General features: G+C 41.4%; 1 long non-coding RNA gene across 4 annotated transcripts in view; it reads right to left on the reverse strand.

Moving 5' to 3' along the window:
- The window catches only part of LOC122884978, a 66,819-nt gene that overhangs the window by 27,114 nt on the left and 16,939 nt on the right, over positions 1 to 22,766 (reverse strand). The window contains exon 5 of one of the 4 annotated variants that reach the window (XR_006380028.1): positions 886 to 2,568. The exons of the other annotated variants lie outside the window; for them this stretch is intronic. This is a non-coding gene — a long non-coding RNA (uncharacterized LOC122884978). Of the gene's footprint in view, positions 1 to 885; positions 2,569 to 22,766 lie in introns of those variants that run through there. 4 annotated transcript variants of the gene reach the window in all.

Raw genomic sequence — 22,766 nt, forward strand, 5'->3', positions numbered from 1 at the left:
TGATTCAGATTTTAACATTATTTACTTTTGAGCAAAGGTATTGATTTCATTAGGATCAGGTTAGTATATCAGACTAATACTAATACTAGTCTTTCATTAAATGTGAAATATCAGTGTCTTCCAATTCAGTTTCTCACTGAAAAGTAAACATGCATTTTTCTTTTGTTTTGCACTACACTATTTTTCTTTTAGAAATTACTTTCCCATTAAAAAAGCAACTTAGCAGCAGCTGGAAATCTTGTTTTGCTGACCTGCATTGGTTTAACTTCTTACTGCAATGATGTGGAAGTGTAATTGAGGATGTGTCACTTCTGACCACACCCAGCAAAGGTGCAACAGACTTCAAACTTTCAACCCGAGAGGAGGAGGAGGGGGGAAATGCTTTTTAGCCTGGTATTAAAGGAACCAGTTGGGCATTTTTGGAAAATACACTTATCTACCTTCTGACAGAGAGTTAGATGAGAGTTTCGAAACCACTCTCATGTCTATACAGTAATGATGAAGCTACAGCCAGCAGCTGGTTAGCTTAGCATAAAGACTGAGAACAGAGGGAAACAGCTAGCCTGCTGGCTCTGTCTAACGGTAACAAAATCTACCTACCAGAACCTCTAAAGCTCATACTTCTGCTTAGATAATGGTCCCCAGAGGATGAATCCTAATGACTTTGGTGATCCCCTATTCTCTAGCACCACCAGCAGGGTGACATTTGTGGTTTTGTATACCTACAAAACCAATGACATTATCATTAGCCTCAGCTGTGCTTTGTGTTTAATGCTACTTTGCAAATGTTAGCATGCTAACATGCTAAACAACAATGGTGAACATGGTAAACATTATACCTGCTTAACATCCATATGTTAGCATTGTCATTAAGAGCATGTTAGCATGCTGATGTTAGCATTTAGCTCAAAGCACTGCTGTACTGTACAGCCTCACAGAGCTGCTAACATGACTGTAGACATTTAAGGTGTGTCCCAATTCCATACTACATAGTAATTCTATATAGTATGTAACATATACTCGTCGTGGTATTTTGTTTCAGCAGTTAGTATACAAAAAAAAATCAACATACTTTGCATAGAAAACAAAATGTATTTCTTGAGATGAATTACTTATTTTATATCTTTCTGGAGCTGTTTCACCACCATCCACAATGTTGTTATTTTTTTCCAGCTGTAAGCAACTTCTCCATTTCCTCTGTGCACTGCATTGTGGGAGAACAGTATCCATCAACAGCACACTCAAAAATCATATTTAGTGTGCGTACCATCTGCATGAGTATACTTAATTTTGTTACTTTTCCAGTGTGAACACACTACATACTAAAAACCTACTTAGAATTGAGGGTAAGGTCAAGGTAATTAATCTTGTTTTCAGCTTTGCAGCTGACACAAACCTCATTTTTAACATTTTCCAGAATTTGTCTAAGCTCCTAGCTACACTAATGACCTTCTTTAAGATATTATATGATGTCTAGACATTGTTTCCGTCCAATTTTTTCAGAATTGAGAATGACTTCCGGATGGGAGCCAAAACGTCTTGATTCTGAAAACAGTGTCCAGATGACTACGACTGAAACCTTTTCTACGTCTAGACATTGTTGTTTTTTCCCAGTGCACCCTCAATTTGTCTGCAAATTTTTCTTGAAATAAGTGAAAGTAATTGGTAAATTTTTTACTTAAGTCCAGGTGCATCACAGGCAGTAAGACATACAGGCAGGCAGGTAGATGACCCAGGTGAGTCTAATGTAACACAATGCCTTGATAACAGTGAGTCACTGGAGTCTTTTCGCTGCAGACGTCAGACGATAAGAGGAGCGTTAACAGATATTCATCAAGATGTGCTTCATGTGTACTCTGGCACCTGGACTTCTCAGTGTGTGCATAAATGTTTTTCTTCACTTTGCTGACTCACTCAAACTGTAAACTCCTCTCTGTCTCTCACCGTTTCACTGTAATACACTCATTTACTTTTTAAAGACTTAAAAAAAATAGTTACTTGCACACTTACACTTCCAGAGAGACGCTAAAGGGTACCGAGTGTGTCTGTAGGAGACGGTGAGGGGAATGACAAGACGCCAGTATTTGATGCCCTGGGGTTGTGTGTGCATGATCACAGTGATCACCCGTCTAGCTTAGATAATTCACACAATAAACAGTTTTGTTATTTACCATCAAAAGCTGTCTTCTGTTTTAACATGTGATTAAGTAATTAACAGAGAATAGTAAATCAAAGTGCCAAAGGTTTAGCAAACCACTCATAAAACATGATAGTGCTAAATACTTTTTATTATCAAAAGCAGCTAATGTACTATCAGTGATTCTGGCCCTGGTATAGGTATCAGAGTAGAACCAAATTATGTGGTACTTCCCATCCCTAGTGGCCTGTGTAGACAAATGGAGCACACCACACCGATCACCTACAGCTGGCACTAACTTTGTCCTGCTGAGACAGGCCGCATGGACGCATGGACTTGGATTTACCTCCAGGAATTTGGATTAAACAGTAGAAGATGTTCAGGAGCTGTGGTGTTTCATTAGAGGACACGCTTCAGACCACTTCTAGCTCCTGTGATTATGGGGAACATAAAAATAAATAGGCTTTTAGAAATACATACAGAGTATTTTACTTTACCCAGAAAATTTGATCAGACAGGTCTAATTTTTTAAATAATTTTGATTTTTTTAAAAAACATTTTAGTAACTGTTAATTGTTCAGTTATATTGTCTATGAATTTTATTTCTAACATGACAGACTATAGTAAACAGTGTTTCAAAGCCTTCTCCACACTGCCTTACATTGTTAGATATCTTAATTGTTTGTATCTTTATTGTTGACTATAATCAGTTTGTTATCTGCAGGCGAGCTGACTAATTGTGAAGTAACTGTGCCAAGCTGCCGTACAAAGTCTCGTCTTGTTTGTTAGATTATAATTACTGTACCAGGCTGCAGCGTTCATCGCAAAGACACTGTTACATAAACACAGAAAACAAATAGCCTGTTAGATAATTTTTAACGCTGTGATGACAGCCAATTGGAGGTTAAACACGCACACAGGATCACAAAAGAAACAAAACAAACACAAACTGCAGAGTAAATGGAGAGTCTAAGATTTGATTCCCCTTTGTGTCAGAGACACTCATGAGCAATTATATATTTTAAAAATTTTGTTTGTTCTTATTTTCTTTTTTAGGGCATTGTTTCTCTTTTCTTATATTAGATTAGTTTGCATTTATGCTTCACTGGACAATACAAACTATATGGAGGCTGTTGTGTGTGTGTGTGGCTCAGTCATTGCAATGCCTCAGGCCACTGTGTAGCACTGACTGAGAATACGCCCAGACATGTCTAAGAGCAACCTTGCCACACACACACACACACACACACACACTTCCAAATACACACACACACATGCACAATCACATTTAAATCTACATGCTGCTGAGATACACATACTTACACTGAACTTGCTACACACACACACAGACACACAGACAGATGCACAGACTCACGTCATGTACTGTGGTTAAAGCCAGCTGCTTTACAGTCCAGATAAGACCTGTCCTGGGTTCAGCCTCACTCTGACACTACTGACTCACTGTTCTGGTAAAATTAACAACAACCAATGACCTCAATGACACCTTACATGGAAGAAGTCAGTGAAACCACAGGTACGCACTGCCCTCTTCAGAGACAAGCTTAAAGGGTTGCTTCACCCAAATTACAAAAAAACATATTTTCTCACTCATTCTTAGTCGTATCTAGCCATGCTGTTGGTTTGGGTTTTTTTTTTTTGCCAAGGCTTTTAGATATCCACCGCTGAGAGGTTTGTGCCATCACTCCAGTACAGTGGAGGTGCACTGAACAGTTCACACCGGAACTTTCTACCAAATGAATTTTTAAAAAATATAATTCTCCAATGTTTAGCAGCACAAATAAAATTCCATTCATAGTATTTGGATGCAGGCAGAAATTTTATTTTTATTTATAGATGGATATCTCAAAACCTGGAAACATAAACCCAAAACTACCTGCTTTCACACCTAACCTATTTGATTTGGTTAAAACAAACTCCGGTGCATTTGCCCGTTCGCCCTGAACTCTGGTGCGGACTAAACAACCGAACTGAGACCACCTGAAAAAGGTCTCTGTCTTCCAATCGAACTCTGGTTCGGTTTGTGGTGTGAAAAGCAAAGCAGACCACTCACAGGGCAGTGTAATACTAGATCTGTGATTTTTGCATGAATTAACTAAACTACTAAACCCTCTGAAATACAATAGAACAAGATACCTTTTACTCTTCCTGTCTGCATCTGTCCGTCATTATTTCTGACATATGAGGTGCAGATCTCAACTAATGATGTTCATAATCAATTAATATAATAATTTCTTTGTGAGAAGATAAATATACACAAGAGGCAGTAAAGTGCAACATGACCTGCTGAGAGTCTTAGGAATTTAATTTCCTCACGTGGGCTCATGTAGTGCTGATGGAACGGGATGCAAGACACTAAAACTGTCCGATGAATGAGTTACCTTTCAGTTGGTACTTTATTTGATTGTAAAAAGTCAGTGAGAAGAGAAACTGGACCAGGAAAAAAAGATACAGTAGATTGTAGCCTTTTATTCCAGACCAAATGAGCCAAACTATAGGTATGAAAGCAACCTAAGAGTAAGAGAGAACATTTGTTTTGTAATTTGGGTGAACACACCCTTTAAAATTATTTGGAAGTTTGTTTTTCCAGGGCATTCTGTATTGGTAAAAGCTGCAGTTAGCTAGTTCATCAGTATTAAAGACAGCCCTTAGTATGGTCAAAGTTCAGAGCTGCCAACAACATGTAACTCCATAGTGATCGGGTGAAAGGGAAGTGGCAGGAAAAGAAAAAGAGAAATAAGGTAAAAGTGGAACATGTTTGTATTTCCATTTGCTTTCAGTACCATAGCTAATGCTTATCTAGACTGACTGCACATGAGAAAGCAGAATGCTGATTAACGCCTTGCTCAAGGAGTCTTCTTTTTTTTATTTACAAAATACACACGTGTACTCAGTTGGTCAATTCGTATTGTTGCATTTACAGATAATGCTATGTTGTGAAAAACAACAGCATTTATTGTGGTCAAATGCTTGAATTTTCCTGATAAGTGACCTGTTGTGGTTAGGTGAATAATGACTGTTCTCTCAGAACCAAAGGCAGAAGTAGCGTGTTGCAACAAACCCTCATAGGAAGGAGGTCGGAGTGGATGGTTGGACGTATAAAGTGTCTAACTTTAAAACCAAGAGCGGTTCATCTCATGCCAAGAGTCAATGTTGGTTTCTTTTAAACATGATAATGATCCCTAACCTTAACTAAGTCAGATCAGAAAAAGCTCATATGAATAATTTTTATAATGTTCATATGTTCACATTCTTATCATTTCCTAGATAATTAAATAATGGATTTACAAACAGAATATTAATAAACGCAGACACAAATTATTATTAAATTTAAAAAACTCATTGCTGCCAGCAGAAATGGTTCATGTGCATTCAAGTTATGTCCATTTAGACAGTGTACATTGTATTAATACATAATAATGCAAGTGTGCAGATTTTATTTTAAGGGGAAATGTATTTAGACAGTGCATATATGGGCTAAATACAAATTTCTAACCATAAAAAGAAGCTATAGAGCTGTTAAAACCGACTGAAGGCTGATTCAGCTGTCCTGTTGTCATCAGAAACAAACACTTGAGATGACCGTTCAGAGGAAAGGATGTCTCATTTCTCTAAAAATGTGTTTCCTAGATTCCTCCCTCCTTGCATGTTTTCCTTCCATCTCTCCTCACGTCTTTGGTAGGAGGGACGAAGATGTAAGGAAAAGACGCAAGTGAAGGACAAGTGGATGCGATGTACCCATAGTTGTTTACTGCTGCGTAGATTCTTTCACAGCTCCCTCAAAGAGCAGAACCTTTTCTGCCACATCGAATTGTATAAGTATTTGATATAAACAGTTAGTTCCTTGACACAAGTGTCTCTGAATGAACTGTGTCAAACCACATAAAATATATTAGTAATCACAGTAGCATATGATTGTGTTCATAGACACTTTGTGCCTGGCAACAAAAGTGGTGATTCACGTTAGTTTCATCCACTCAGACAATCACATGGCTGTGATGCGTTTATGGTTGTGTTTCATGAGTCTGAAGGAGCATATCTGCAGTGATGATGGTGATTCCCTCAATAAAACTGGTCATGAGTCAGCTGAGGGAGGGAGCGACGATAGTTGGAAAATGGTAAGATCGCATTCAGAGTTAATAAAACTGAAACAAACATGGGAAAGGTTTAAAGTAAAGATCTGGAACTAGATCTCCATTGTCATCCAAAAAATTACATTTGGTTGACCTTTTCCATCACTACAATGACCATGGCTGGTGTATTTTATTCCAAAACAGCATATTTGATCTCTGGATGTCACTCAGCATGCTCGGGGATATGATTTCATGTTTTACTCTGCTTTGCTAGAGTAACTAAGTAGTGTGGTGGTGAACTGTGAAGGATGTTAACAAAAATAAAACAATTTGGGTAAACATTTTAGTGTTTGCCTTTGTTTTCCCTTCCAGATAAGTTTGCTGAACCCCAGGATTTGCGACACCAGCGATAGGGTTGGATTTTGAACAAACACAGGCTCATATTAGATGAGACCCGCAAAGGCAAAAGAGTGAAGGAGGAAGGAAGCGGAAATGCAGGAGAGTCGCTGCAGAATAGCGATGAACTCTTTTGTTGAGACCGTGATGGACAATGAATGATAACCTTCATCCCTGAAGTATTCTGGTTTAGTGTCTGTGTTTTTATGTTGACCTAAATGAACTGAAACCAACACTAAGCTGTGAGCTGTCAGAGCCCAGTTGACGACACTATGCAGCTGTAGGGAATCAACACTTATGGGAGAGGAGTCAAGCTCACAGGGGTTCAGGTAAGGCCCGCATCCTTTCTTAAGTGTTGGCAACCGATGGCACTCAGTATGTTGTGGCCTGCAAGTAGCTGGTACAGCCACAAGGATTAGTGTTAATATTTCCCGTAGATGTAACAACAAATCTTTTCTCCAGTACTACGTGTGCCATGAATGATTCTGCAGAACCCAGGATAATGTTCAGTGATAACATTTGTAACAATTAATGCCAGCAGTTTTACATTTTTTGCAAATGCAATTATGGTATGGTTGAGGTTAGGGAAAAATTGTGGTAATGGAAAATAAACTATGGTTAACGTATGGTTAGGGTTAGGCAACTAAGGTTAGGGAAGATCATGATCTTAGTTAAATATACACATCAACAGTGACCTGAAACATGATGTGTTTACTTTATTAGCATTTAAAGGTAGCGTAGCAATTCTAATCCAATACACGTCATTTTTGTCAAATTCAGCGAATATCTCCTCACGGTCCGCTAGCTGTCCGTTCTGTGTGTGTGCTGAAAAAAAATCTGGTGTTTGTACACAGCCCTGGCTCTGTAAATGTTAAACAAACAAAGTAGCTCAGACCGAGCCACACAACACTATTCCAGCCATTTCAGCCATGATCTGTGTGTCAGGTAAGGTTAAATGACTTGCCCACGGACAGTCAGCTTACTTTCTAGTTTTCCAAGATATGCTGTTGTTGTGATGTTAGCTATAGTAGCAGGAGAGTTGTGAGTATCGCTGTCTGGAGCTGCTGTGCTGCTCATGGAAACGTCTCGTCCTCTCTGGCTGTTAGCTTCGCAGCAGCAACTGTAGGGACAGTTTGCTAAACCACAACCTAGCTAACATTAGTTACATTACTTGCTGTGTCGTTGTTCGCTCCAGAATCGCATACGAACAACACGCAAGAATCAGGACTGCAACCCTGGTTTCCAGTGTCAAAGTCACCCACCAGCTACCTCTCTATGAATGCTGTGCAGTATACAATGTAGCACTTCGCTTCATATTTGCTGCATGTATTAGTAGCACATAAACATAATTTCTAAGAGACAGGGTTGGACATCCACACCCTTTCTGCCAGAAAGCCTAACCAATTAGTTTTGGTGCCTAAACCTAACCAAACTGCGAACATTCAGGCCATACGTGCCAACACTCCTGTTTTACTTGGGTTTCTCCCATATTTCAAGGCCATCTCCCGCCGTACATCAGTTTTGTTGTTTCTCCGGGGAAACTCCCGTAATTTGCATGGTCCTCAAACTTTATTATGAATACACAGATCCGAGTTTTGGATGTTTGTCTGATGTCACCCAAGTTGCCAGATCGTCTATGAAACACAATCTACACACACAATCCACACACGACATACAATTTCAAAACATTTATTTGACGTGCACTTTGAGTTTTTAGTTTTGCCCATGTCCCATCTGCTAAAATGGTGGGGGCGGGGTTTATGACCTATACTGCAGCCAGCCACCAGGGGGCGATCAAGATGTTTTGGCTTCACTTTTGGGGAGCTGTCATGTCGTCCATGTTTATGTACAGTCTATGTGTTTGACCCATCCAACCATTCCAACCTGCTCCCTATGCGGACTTTGTCGCCCTTTATACAACGTCACCTGACTTCCTAAAGCCTTCTGGCAGAAAGCCTTGAAGGCTAACTTCTCTCATGTGCTTCTGGCTCTCTATATAAAAGGGCACACTAGTTCCTGCATTTGCACTCAATGTTGGCTCTGGACATAAATAAGCCTGGGGAATCGTCCAATTAATGTAATTTATTGAATAATGGGCTGTTAAAATCTGTCTGACTGCTTGTGTGTCTTGGACGTTGCTGCATTCTCAGATCAGCTAATAACATGGTGAGTTAAATGTTATTACTAATAGGAACGATGGCTAAAACAAAGAAAATGAAATTTCAATTATACCAAACCAGAATTATCCTTTAAAAATAAATTACTGTATAATCCGTAGATCCCTTCATGCTCTCTGGCATGTTGTGAAAGTCCTTAGTTTAGTAGATTAGTCCAAGTAGACAAAAAAACCCAACTAATTTTCCTTTCTTTTCAATGTTGACACTAGTGGTGTAGTGAAACATGCTGTGCAGAACACAAAGAGGAAGAGTTAAGGCGTAGGAGTATCACTGGTACCGCACACGGCCTCTATGCATGAAAGGAAAACTGTTTTTGGCCACAGAGGGTTGTAATTCCATAATTCACAACCGCATTTTAATGTTTTACCTACAAGCTTGTTTTCATTTTTCTCTACAATAACACTACACCTCCAAATGATGACTGGTTACCTGCCAAAGTGGCTATTAGAGTTGAATGATACACTAAACACTCAATTTCGGAGTGCAGTTTATTCAGTGTGAAAGAAATTGTAATGCTTTTGCTGCTTATGGAGAATTCATTTTCCAGTCAAGACTACTGATCATGTTTGATGTGACAGTTAAATTGTTGAAAATAAGAAATGTGCAGAAAACCCATGTGTTATAATAATTCAATGGAAAGTGAGTCGAATCCTGCCCTGACATGTGTGAAACCACACACACACAAATGTGACACAATGTGCTATTTTGAAAGTAGCTGAGTAGATAAGATTTGCATTGGTGGTGTGGGGCATATACTGTAGTGTGGCGACTACAAATGTTAAATGTCAAATCTATTTTTGTTACAGTATGTTGTTGTTTTACACAAAGTTAGTCTTTTATATGCTTTTTGTGATGTAAAAGTCAAGCGAGGAAACGTTTAATCAAAATGTATAACATTCATTCATGTATAACATCAAAAATTAGCGCTGGTTGGGAAAATGTGAATACAAATAGTGGCACAATGGCAAAATAAAACTTAAATTGTCTCCTCACTTTGGTGTACCAATGAGTCTAAAAGATCATCTCTCACCACTCACAATTAAATACCAATTAGTGCAGTGCTGATGTTATAAAAAAATTGTTTTATCCTATGAAAAGGAAGTGTGTTTTTTTCCTTGTCACAAGAAAAATGTGGATGTGGAAACAACACTAAAAAAATTCTTGTTGCAAAAAGGATTTTAAGTGGAGCTTTAGAAAAAGGCTTTTTCAACTCATGTCAAACTACACATAAAGGGTTAAGAGTATTGGTTAAAATGGAGAAGCTTGTTGCTGTGGAGAGGAGGAGGCACACACACACACACACACGCACGCACACACACAGCCCAACACACCGTGGTTAGGTTGCTGTTGAGTCTAGGGAACATGCTGTCTTTCTGGTTCAGACAAACCAGACATCAGGCGGACATGTTGAAATATGAAACTGCACAGTCATACTCACACTGACGTGTACGTTATCATCGGGAAGTTTTGCAATTCTTGTATCCCTGAGTGTGTGATACTGCTCTCTGTGCATTTATTTGTTTACTCAATGGTTATTATTTGAAATATAGTTCTAAATCCAGCCCTGATGTTAAGAACTTTTGTGAATTCAACTTTACACACTTGCACAAGCACTAGGTGCATTTGTGTGTCAGGGGATTATGTGAAGATTAATTAAAATAGTTACTTCTTTGTCTGTGTTCATGAAAAGGACACTTAAAGCCCTATTTTTTATGTTTACTGATTAAATTTTTATAAGATTTATGTTCAACATCAGACCAAATGAGCACAAAATATAACAACCATGATTTAATAAACACTGTGGCACACACTAAGGCCCCGATCAGACAGAGTGCTTTTTGCAGGTAGCAAAACGCAAGGCGCACCACACTGCCTTTTTTGTTGATGCCTACAATTTCAAAAAGAGCAGCTTTGCTGAGTTTTTTATTGTTGCTAGGCAACCACTGAATCACCTGTCCTTAACCTAACCGTGATTTTGCTGGGAAGTAAACTCACAAATCTGATCCAATTGAATAATGGGAAAAAAACGCAAATGATGTTGGGCTCTTTTCTGCTCTGAGTTGAAGTTTTTTCGAGGCGTTCAGAGTGCTCCTGCAAAAACGCGAGGCGCTTCGGGCATCTGCTTACTGCCTATATAGGCGATCGCACAGAGACGCACCACTACAGGAGCAGCCAGCCAATAGCTGGTGTGTCTGAGGAGCGGGGCTGGCGTGCGCCCCTGCTCCGTAGCTAGCTAGCTAGCTAGCTAGTTAGCCTATTTGTCAGCACATTATACTCACCAGAGAGCTTCACCTGGCTGCTCAAGCAACAAAACGAAAGTGGTAAAATAGTAAAGCCCACCTCTTGCTTGATTTGATTGGCTGCCTGGGCCAAGTCTGACACTGAAGAGTGGTGCGACTCTGCGACTTGCGCTGCGACTTATGTCTAAAAACCAGTAGAAAAGCGCTGTGGTTTTGCTAGCAACTCATTTCTAGCGGTGCACCTCTGTGTGATAGCCCCTTATAGAAAACAACTGGAAAGAGACGCCTCTCACTGCAAAAACCACGGCCTGTCTGATCAGGACCTACGAGGAGCCTTGGAAATTTTATGTTTTGAAATGAGAACAGAAAGATAATTAGGTCTCAATTTAACCCAAAAATGCTGCTACAGATGACGGCTGACACTGTGTACTTTGGCTCTGTGTTTATGTATAGTCGGTTATTGTGCCCTCATTATTTAGGATTAAGCAGTCAGTTTTGGGCATTTGGAGAATCTACTGAGGTCAAGTCTGATCTTGAATACTGCTCATATATGCACACAAGAAAAACATTTAGGATCCCTGTGAGGAAATTAAAATGGAAATATGAGCAGACAACTAAAGAACAATACAAGAATGAGCTATAAAATGGCAGAAACATTAAAGCAATGAAAGCATGGGACAGACAACTTCAAGTAATCTTCCAGTAGATTGTAAGAGGAGGAAGAAGATTAATTCACTATCGTGCATGGATTTACGGTCATATTATTCGTAAAATATGAATTACTAGTTATGAAAGATGTCGCACATATACAAAGTAGCAGTATTTGCTATGTAGAAGGCTGCATGGGTGGACACAATATACTTATATAATGGCATCCAATACAATAACCCTTAAACAAAAAGACTGTCAGAGAAGTGTTGATACTTTTTGCAGCTGTAATTTGTGGTGCTCTTGTATTGAACTGGATAGTATTTTAAAAGTCCTTCACATGAATTATAGGCCTACCTGTGCCTGTAAGGGGCAGGAGCAAAAACCTGTCTTGGAGAAAGTAACAAGTAACTACTTTGTTTCTTGCTCTAAACATTTCCTGGTTACTTTACATAGTCCTAATCAAAAGAATGTTCCAACATTTTGGGAAATAATATATACACTTGTATTTGTGCAGTTGCCAGATTTGCTCTCAACTTAACCCTGGTGACTTTTGGATTTCTAGGCAACTAGCCAGCTAGCTAAACTATATGTAAAACTGTTTTAAAGTTGCTCAAAGGCATAATTTTAAGTCCAGACACTGGTCTTTGAGCTATATAGAAACGGACCTGCAGAACCTGACATGCATCAAAAAAGGGACCCGAGGACAGTCAGACCCAATCCCAACCAACCCCAATAGACCTGAAGATAATAATATCTGATTCAAAATGTGGTCAAACCAAACAGACCCAAACAGAAAGACAAGAGCAACACTGGCAGCAGAATGTTACACCACCAATTAATGAGCAGTCAAAAAGAGCACCAATACATGGCATTTTTCCTGCACTTCACAGTTGGTCTATATCATCAAAAAACAAGTTTTTTTCTGCAATGATCATGAGGCACCAACTGATCAGAGCTTAGCAAGTCTGATTGGCAATACAATGGGACCCTTTCTAATTGAATTTGGACCTGGCCAAACTCAGGTCCTGGGTCGGGTCACAGTTACCAGGAACAAAACAGACTCGTAAACACCTTCACTATAAATCAGAGGACTAATTTACAGTATGTGTTGTACTCGCTATCAACACCACTGTCACTATTTACTGCAGAAGCTCAGTTTAAATGAGCACATTTTCAATGGCAGTAAAAGCATGGATGTTTGGGTTGATCAGAGTCAGCAAAAGCCTCCTCTGACAGTTGAAAGTAGCTTAAGTGAATGTGGAAGTTATTCAGTCTCAAAACATTAATGTGAAATCTGTAGTGACACAGACTTTGGGAATTACTTGTTAGCTCTGAAACACATGAAATTTTAAGGGTGGAATTTGGGCCAGGAAACATGTCAGAGACTGTGCTTTTAGACAGGAAGTAAGGATTTAATGGAGATAAAAGTCTCAGAGAAGAAACTTTTAGGTTTTTTTCCCAAAGTTGAAGTGTATCATTGGAGCAGCTGACAACAGCACAACACCGAACAACCTATGTGGTTTTGATGATTTGCAGGTGAAAAGATGCCTAGCCGTCTTTTCAAACCAGAATAAATTTCACTGAAAAGTTTACGTTTTTTAGATTATTACCTTAATTTCAATGGCATTTTGATTTCAATCTCTTGGATACATTTCTTGGCAAAAAGTATATGAAAGCCATTATTATAAAGTAAAAACCACAGAGTTAACTACAGAGTTATTGTGCTGATTTAAAAGTGAGATGCCACTGCAGTTATGGTGGCTTGTTTACGTACGCCCAAAACCTGGATTAGTTTATATACTAAATATGTGAACATTTCAGAAGTGTTTCTCATAAAAAAAGATACACACTAAAAACATACAGTGCCTTTAAAATCTGACCTCTAACAACAGTCTTACTCTCATTTAACCACAAAAACCATCAAGTGCAATACTGAAATATTATTTTTAGAAGGAGACTCATCACCATAAAAAATTATCAAAATATAATGTACCTGCAGCTGCCACAATCTTTACAGGTATATCTTATGTTCTTGTCAGATTGTAAGTTTTTGACCTTCGAAATTACACCAGAAGTGCTACAGAATATCTACAAAATGTGTTTACAACCTTTTTCCATTACCAACTTGTGTATACAATGAATCTATGTAGCCTCCCTCTCTCTCTCCATCTAAATACATCCACAGAATATCTGCTGTGTTTATATATCGGTACAAGAATAGCCCAGCCAATCACATAAGACAGGTACACTGAATCGTCGCCCAATCAGCTGTCACATTAATGTTTGGAAGATGAGTCAGTGTCTAAATAGAGGCAGGAATATGATTGGTGGGAAGAGTTCTGAGTCACCAGGCAACAGTTCCTCATTGGTGGAAAAGCTAACCAATGACAAGTGAGAACATTTCGTGCTCAAAGTGAGAACCAGTTTTGGAGGGAAAAATTTAATGACTAGCTAATATCAGCTCATATCAGCAGTGGATTGACAGTTTTAGTGCAGGTTGGTACATATACAGGCATGGAAAAGTTTATGCATTCACAAAGTGACAAATATCCCAAATGAATAGGAGTTTAGAGTTGCCACTGTATTTAGAGATGCTGATGATAAACTACAGGTTTAATAACACTACCTGTTTATTTTAACTGATTTTTTTGGGAATATACATTTCTAAGTGTCCGAGTGTCCTTGTCAGGCTCTTTGGCCCCTTTTACACTTGTCATTTCAAGTGTTTTGTATGCGGATAAAATCCAGATGAAATTAAAGCTGTAATCAATTATTTGACCATTAATGAAGCCATTAGCTAATTTGAGGTTTCAACCACATCTCACAGGCCTTCATTAGCTAATTGAACTATTTATTCATCAGTCAAGACCATGAGATGCATTTGAAAACTTCAAAAAAGCTAGGAAGCGGACCTTGAGTTGAGATTATTTTGTCACATGTACTGACCCCATGGTCCATAATGAACTTCCATGCTAGTAAGTCACAGAGTACAAACCCTTGATAAAGTATACCTTACAGAGGAAAAGGCCAAGTAGGTCTCCCACTCCCATAAATTGGGTAACTGAGCATGCATGACTGTCCACATCACTGCAGTGCTTCACATTCATGCAGTAAGTCACATATGCGACTCAGAAATGCTGCACCCAAACTCAACCTTCAATGGCTCTGCCTCTTAACTTGACCTCTGTTTTCCACTTTCCTTGCCCAGACTTTACCCATTTATACTAGGATTAACAGTAAACCCACGACCTGCCAATCACAACCCCACCTCTTCAACCACCAGGCTACCCACTGCCTCAAAAACATATATGTGGGCACTGAGAAGGCATGAGTGGTGACTCTAAAGTATCAGATTCCCTCTGGACACCGAAGGCACCTGGTGAACAAAAGCTTACTCTTTCTTTATGCCGCCCACCTTCCCCCACACCAGATGGGATTATTTTTATATCTTTGTTTCAGCAGAGGTTTTCAGTTACATGCTAAAGTTTCCAATAAACAATTTGTGGTTTTGAATAAACACTAAGCTCTCATCTAAGGAGGCAGCTAATGAGAGGCATATCCAGGCTTTCTCCCATGTGTATGGTTTTTGGTGGTAAAATGAAAGTACGGTGGGGATCTCAATAAATATAATAAAAGGAAGAATAAAAATGTATACAGTAAATTAGACTTTTTCTAGCCCTGAAAACAAGTCATTGTACTTTTTTAAAGGCTGCAGATTAATACAACTTGTAATGTATTTGTATTGTACTGTCCCTGATCAAGTTACACAATGTTGAGTCAACTTTAACTCAATCACAATTTATACAACACCCTACATCCTCAGACCCTCGACCCTAGAAATGGATGCATAGATACAGATTAGAAAAAAATAGCAGTAGTACAATACTGATATAGAGAGGTAAATAAAGTATAAACATATAATATTAAGTCAGTTAAGTGTAATGAGTTTCAGGTGTGGAGTGTAAAAGTGTTTGTAATGAAGAAGCTGTCAACCTAAGTAGAATAAAATAATAATTAAATAAATGAAAGCTCTAAAATAAATGGAAGGTACAGTCAAACTGCAGAAAGTGTACTGGACTCCACAACCACACAACAAACCTAAGGGACTAAAACAAGCCAACTTAATCATGTTCTGCATTTTAACAACAAAGGTCCAATACTCATTAAAGATTGATACCGTTTAATTCCGTTATTGTAGTGAAAATATTGTCAGGTTCGCTGTCATCCTACAGTCTCATCCTGAAATAAGATAATTTTATTGATCCCTGAGGTGAAATTCACATGTTACAAGAGATTAAAGAAATTAGAGAGGTGACATTAAAAAAGCTATATAAAAAAAAACTTTGTCCTTCACCCTCTGCGGGTGGTCTCATCCGACCGAGATGTCTGGTGTTCTTCCAGGGATCTGCTGTAGCCACTCCTCCAGTTTGGGGGTCACTGCCCCGAGTGCTCCAATGACCACGGGCACCACTGTTGCCTTCACCTTCCAGGCCTTCTCCAGCTCTTCTCTGAGCACTTGGTATTTCTCTAGTTTCTCATGTTCCTTTTTCCTGATGTTGCCATCACTTGGTATTGCCACGTCAACCATAACTGCTTTCCTCTGCTGCTTGTCCACCACGATGTCAGGCTGGTTCGCCATTACCAATCTGTCAGTCTGGATCTGGAAGTCCCACAAGATCTTGTCTCGGTCATTCTCTACCACCTTTGGAGGTGTTTCCCACTTTGACCTCGGGGTTTCCAGTCCATACTCAGTGCAGATGTTCCTGTACACTATGCCAGCCACTTGGTTATGGCGTTCCATGTATGCTTTTCCTGCCAGCATCTTACACCCTGCAGTTATGTGCTGGATTGTCTCAGGGGCCTCTTTGCACAGCCTACACCTTGGGTCTTGTCTGGTGTGGTAGTATATATTATATATATATATATATATATATATATATATATATATATATATATATATATATATAGAGAGAGAGAGATATATATATATAGAGATATAGAGATATATATAGAGATATATATATATATAGATATATATATAGATATATATATAGATATAGATATATATATAGATATATATAGAGATATATATAGAGATATAGATATATATATAATGTAATTACAATACCATAGAAAACATAAGTGAATTGTGCAAATAGTAATGCAAAAGAAGTCCACTAGTGCAATATAATGTATATAGTACAAGTGTATTTGTATAGGTACTGTTTGAATATGTACAATTCACATAATAATATAATAAAGTATACAATGTTATACATATATATATATATCCACAATGTGGATGTGTGGAAAATCTGCTCCTGCTGACTCCACTACCTTTCCCAGAAGTGCAGGTGCTGAATAATGGAGGTAATCTTATAATTTTAAGTTGTGTATGTGTATATGTATGTATGTATATATATATATATATATATATATATATATATATATATGTGTGTGTGTGTGTGTGTGTGTGTGTGTATGTATGTGTGTGTGTGTGTGTGTGTGCACTATATGTTATATAAACAATACATAATAATAATACAATAATAATACATTGAAGTATCCATGGAGGAAATCTTCTAATCTTCTAATTTGTGTCTTATAAAGTTGTGTCTTTGTACTTCACATATATTACTTTGCACATGTACAAAGCCAAAACCTTTGCTTCAGTTTCCTTGGCTTTTAATGGTGGGTGTAAAATTACATTATATGCAGTAAGTTAAAATAACAGGAGCCATCACGTTATCCCTCGCTAGGTTATATATGAATCAGTATATTACATGAACTATATGAATGAATATCAGTCAGTTGTGAGCAGGGGTCAGCATAGGAAAGGGCCTCAGGGCATCCCAGAGAAACTCTAACCAAACTTGAATCTGCTGCCAAAGAATGATAAAAGAGAAACCATGGAAAATGTTGGGGGCATGCTGTTTGACCTCAGCCTGTATGATTTGTTAATTAAGTTTTTAATGGTCAGGAGAAGTCATCTGTGTTGTGGCAGCACTACAAGACTCTGCTATATTGATTCAGTGTCTGCGGTCTCTGCTCAATACAGCATGTTAGTGATAACATCAGTGTGCTTGCTCCAGTTTCAGTGGAAAATCCCACCAGCCATTGCTGACAGCACTGGGGCAACGCTTAACTCCAACATTTCATACAAACAGACAAAACCTGCTACTGTTCACAGACCAACCAATATCCAAGACAAAGTAGAGTGCAGGTGTATGTTTCATAGTTTGCTCACCTCAGTTAACCACACAAAATACCTGCTTACTGTCTTAAGTCTTAGCTTTGTTAGTTAAAGAGGCACATTCCTGTGTTTGTGGTTTTCTTTTTTTCTTAAAAAGTTGAGAAGTACTTTTTCCCACTTTTAATTCCAATTTCAATGTTGATTATTACTGATATCCTCAATGTTTTAAAACATAGAAACACAGTCTCCTGGATATTTTAAAGTCAAACTAAAATTTGAATTATCCTCACTTTTGTTCATGGAAAATAAACTAAAATGATATTGCAGCTATGGTATCGTTTTTTGTGTGTCCTATGGCAGTAGTTGACTGACATCGGAGAGCCAGCATTGTTGAATCCTGAATTAAACGTTTTATCAACATAATTATAAAACATTTTTAATGAACATATCTGGCAAATTTTGCAAAATGTTGATACTGAACATACGTTCATGTATGTAAAATGCATTTAACATGTTTTGCAACAATTACAGATCTTGACATACGATATCTGCTTCTAGCAACTAAAGCATGATTAAGTTTTTATTATGTTTAGTTACTATTATGTTTAGTTACTATTATGTTTAGGGACTCACAGCACTTTAAGGAAAGATTGTTGTCTGGGTTATATACTGACAAAGTCAACAGCAAATTGAAGCATGAGACATGTCGAATTTATTAATATTTAAGACCAACTGAAATTAAATTACATAATTTTTTTGTCTCTGCAAATCACTTGTGGTGTGTTCTCCTTTGAGAGAAAAAAAAATCAGAAACCAAAAGGGAGAAATTTATATTTTAAATTTTTTGGTTTCATGATGGTGCCCCCAAATCTTGCATATAGCAGCTACGTCAGCATTCTATAATAGGCCAACACTGAGCCAGACAGCAGCCTGCTACAAAACCATAGACAGTATAAAAAAAAAAGTGTCCGTGATGTCACCCATAGGTTTCTGAAGAGCCTTTGTATAGCTCAAAGTGGGCGGCTCTGGTGGCTCTGGTTGGCGCCATGTTGGCAGTGCCTGACTCTAGCTAATCCAGAAATGGGATGAGTATCAGTATGGAACAGTGCAAATAAACATCTTGCGTGTTAACCCAACCCCAGGCATCCAGTTGACATACGACACACACATGCATACAACTTAAACCTGCACACACAAACATATTTACCCACAAATGACAATGACCAAAAAGGTTGTAAAAAAAAAAATAAAATTACAAAAAAAACCCACTATATATTCTGTTTAAGCTGATGATAATGTTTACAGATTCATATTCACTAATTGCCAAGCAAAATTCAATTTCAGGCTTTTATCTTGGTAAGATGAACCTTTCATAGTTTCCTCTCCTCAGTTACCCACAGAGAATCTATCCTTATGTCTACCAAAATGTTAAGATAACAGATAAACTTTTATGTGCTTGTGGATACAAAGATGCAGTCTTTTCAGCAAGCCCATCCCTGCTGAGTGAGATGCTGTATGTTCATTGTGCTTGTAAGGCGTGGTCTCTCCACCCAGTGGAAGTAAAAAAAACTAAAACTGAAACTGAGGAATCATAGACTCAGACATATAGTCTTTGATATAAACAATCAGATATAGACCACCCCTCCTTGAACCGCCACCTTAACGTGGTGGAGGGGTTTGAGTACCCGAATGACCCTGGGAGCTATGTTGCCTGGGGCTGTATGCCCCTGGTAGGGTCACCCATGGCAAACAGGTCCAGGGTGACGGGTCAGACGAAGAGCGGTTCAGAAGACCCTTATGGATTATTTAAAATCAAGGCCAGTTACGTCGCCCCGGATTGGCGCTACCGGGCCCCACCCTGGAGCCAGGCCTGGGGTGGGTGCCCGACGGCGAGCGCCTGGTGGCCGGGCCTTTCCCCACGGGGCCCGGCCGGGCACAGTCCGAAGGAGCGACGTGGGGCCGTCCTCCCGTGGACCCACCACCCGCAGGAGGATCCGTAGGGGGCGGTGCAGAGAGATCTGGGCGGCAGTCGAAGGCAGGGGCTTCGGCGACCAGATCTCCGGACACAGAAACTGGCTCTAGGGACATGGAATGTCACTTCGCTGGGGGAAGGAGCCTGAGCTTGTGCGGGAGGTTGAGCGTTACCGGCTAGATATAGTCGGCCTCGCCTCCACGCACAGCCTGGGCTCTGGAACCCGTCTCCTCGAGAGGGCTGGACGCTCCATTTCTCTGGCGTTGCCGGGCGGAGAGAGGCGGCGGGCTGGTGTGGGCCTGCTCATAGCCCCACAGCTCAGCCGTCCACGTGTTGGAGTTTACCCCAGCGAACGAGAGGGTCGCGTCCCTCCGCCTCCGGGTGGGGACAGGTCTCTCACTGTTGTGGCGGCCTACGGGCCGAACAGCAGTGCAGAGTACCAGGCCTTCTTGGAGTCCCTGGGAGGGGTACTAGACAGTGCACCACCCGGGACTCCGTTGTTCTACTGGGGACTTCAACGCCCACGTGGGCAACGACAGTGACACCTGGAGAGGGGTAATCGGAAGGAACGGCCCCTGATCTGAACCCGAGCGGTGTTCAGTTGTTGGACTTCTGTGCTAGTTACAGTTTGTCCATAACTAACACCATGTTCAAGCACAAGGGTGTCCATCAGTGCACGTGGCACCAGGACACCCTAGGCGGAGGTCGATGATCGACTTTGTTGTCGTATCATCTGACCTCCGCCGCGTGTCTTGGACACTCGGGTGAAGAGAGGGGCGGAGCTGTCAACCGATCACCACCTGGTGGTGAGTTGGATCCGCTGGCGGGGAGGAAGCCGGACAGACTTGGCAGGCCCAAGCGTGATCGTGAGGGTCTGCTGGGAACGTCTGGCGGAGCCCTCTGTCAGCAGGGTCTACAACTCACACCTCCGGGAGAGCTTCTCCCAGATCCCGGGAGGTTGGGGACATTGAGTCCGAGTGGACCATGTTTTCCACCTCCATTGTCGATGCGGCGGCTCGTAGCTGTGGTTGCAAGGTTTCTGGTGCCTGTCGCGCGGCAATCCCCGAACACGGTGGTGGACGCCGGAAGTAAGGGATGCCGTCAGGCTGAAGAAGGAGTCCTATCGGGCCTTGTTGGCTCGTGGGACTCCCGAGGCAGCTGACAGGTACCGGCAGGCTAAGCGTGCTGCAGCCCGCATGCGGTCACAGAGGCAAAAACTCAGGACTGGGAGAGGTTCGGAGAGGCCATGGAGGAGGACTATCGGTCGGCCTCAAAGAAATTCTGGCAAACCGTCCGACGGCTCAGGAGGGGGAAGCAGTGCTTCACCAACACCTTGTGCGGTGCGGGTGGAGAGCTGTTGACCTCGACTGGGGATGTTGTCGGACGGTGGAAGGAATACTTTGAGGATCTCCTCAATCCCGCTGTCACGTCTTCCGAAGAGGAAGCGGAGGCTGGGGACCGGAGGCGGACTCATCCATCACCCTGGCCGAAGTCACTGAGGTTGTTGGCAAGCTCCTTGGTGGCAAGGCTTCGGGGTGGATGAGATCCGTCCTGAGTATCTTAAGTCTCTGGATGTTGTGGGACTGTCTTGGCTGACACGTCTCTGCAACATCGCGTGGCGGTCTGGGACAGTGCCTCTGGACTGGCAGACCGGGGTGGTGGTCCCTCTGTATAAGAAGGGGGACCGGAGGGTGTGTTCCAATCACAGAGGGATCACACTTCTCAGCCTCCCCGGTAAGGTCTATTCCAGGGTACTGGAGAGGAGAATTCGTCCGATAGTCGAACCTCGGATTCAGGAGGAGCAGAGTGGTTTTCGTCCCGGTCGTGGAACACTGGACCAGCTCTATACTCTCCATCGGGTGCTCGAGGGTTCATGGGAGTTTGCCCAACCAGTCCACATGTGCTTTGTGGATCTGGAGAAGGCATTCGACCGTGTGCCCCGGGGCTTTGTGGGGAGTGCTCTGGGAGTATGGGGTCCGGGGCCCTTTGCTAAGGGCTGTCCGGTCCCTGTATAACCGGAGCAGGAGCTGTGTTCGCATTGCCGGCAGTAAGTCAGACCTGTTCCCGGTGCATGTTGGACTCCGCCAGGGCTGCCCTTTGTCACCGGTTCTGTTCATAATTTATATGGACAGAATTTCTAGGCGCAGTCAGGGGCCGGAGGGTGTCCGGTTTGGGAACCACAGGATCTCATCTCTGCTGTTTGCAGATGATGTCGTTCTGATGGCTTCTTCAAACCAGGACCTGCAGCATGCACTGGGACGGTTTGCAGCCGAGTGTGAAGCAGCTGGGATGAGAATCAGCTCTTCCAAATCTGAGGCCATGGTTCTTGACCGGAAAAAGGTGGTTTGCTCTCTTCGCGTGGGTGGGGAGTCCTTGCCCCAAGTGGAGGAGTTTAAGTATCTCGGGGTCTTGTTCACGAGTGAGGGACGGATGGAGCGTGAGATTGACAGGCGGATCGGTGCAGCATCTGCAGTGATGCGGGCGCTGTATCGGACCGTTGTGGTAAAGAAGGAGCTGAGTCGAAAGACAAAGCTCTCGATTTACCGGTCAATCTACGCTCCTGCCCTCACCTATGGTCATGAGCTTTGGGTAGTGACCGAAAGGACAAGATCGCGGATACAAGCGGCCGAAATGGGCTTCCTCCGCCGAGTGGCTGGGCGCCCCTTAGAGATAGGGTGAGGAGCTCAGTCACACGGGGAGCTCGAGTAGAGCCGCTGCTCCTCCACGTCGAGAGGAGCCAGCTGAGGTGGCTAGGGCATCTGATCCGGATGCCTCCTGGACGCCTCCCTCGGGAGGTGTTCTGGGCATGTCCCACCGGGAGGCGGCCCCGGGGAAGACCCAGGACACGCTGGAGGGACTATGTCTCTCGGCTGGCCTGGGAACGCCTCGGGATCCCCCCGGAGGAGCTG

This window comes from Siniperca chuatsi, linkage group LG11 (assembly GCF_020085105.1).
Source record: "Siniperca chuatsi isolate FFG_IHB_CAS linkage group LG11, ASM2008510v1, whole genome shotgun sequence".
NCBI lineage: Eukaryota > Metazoa > Chordata > Actinopteri > Centrarchiformes > Sinipercidae > Siniperca > Siniperca chuatsi.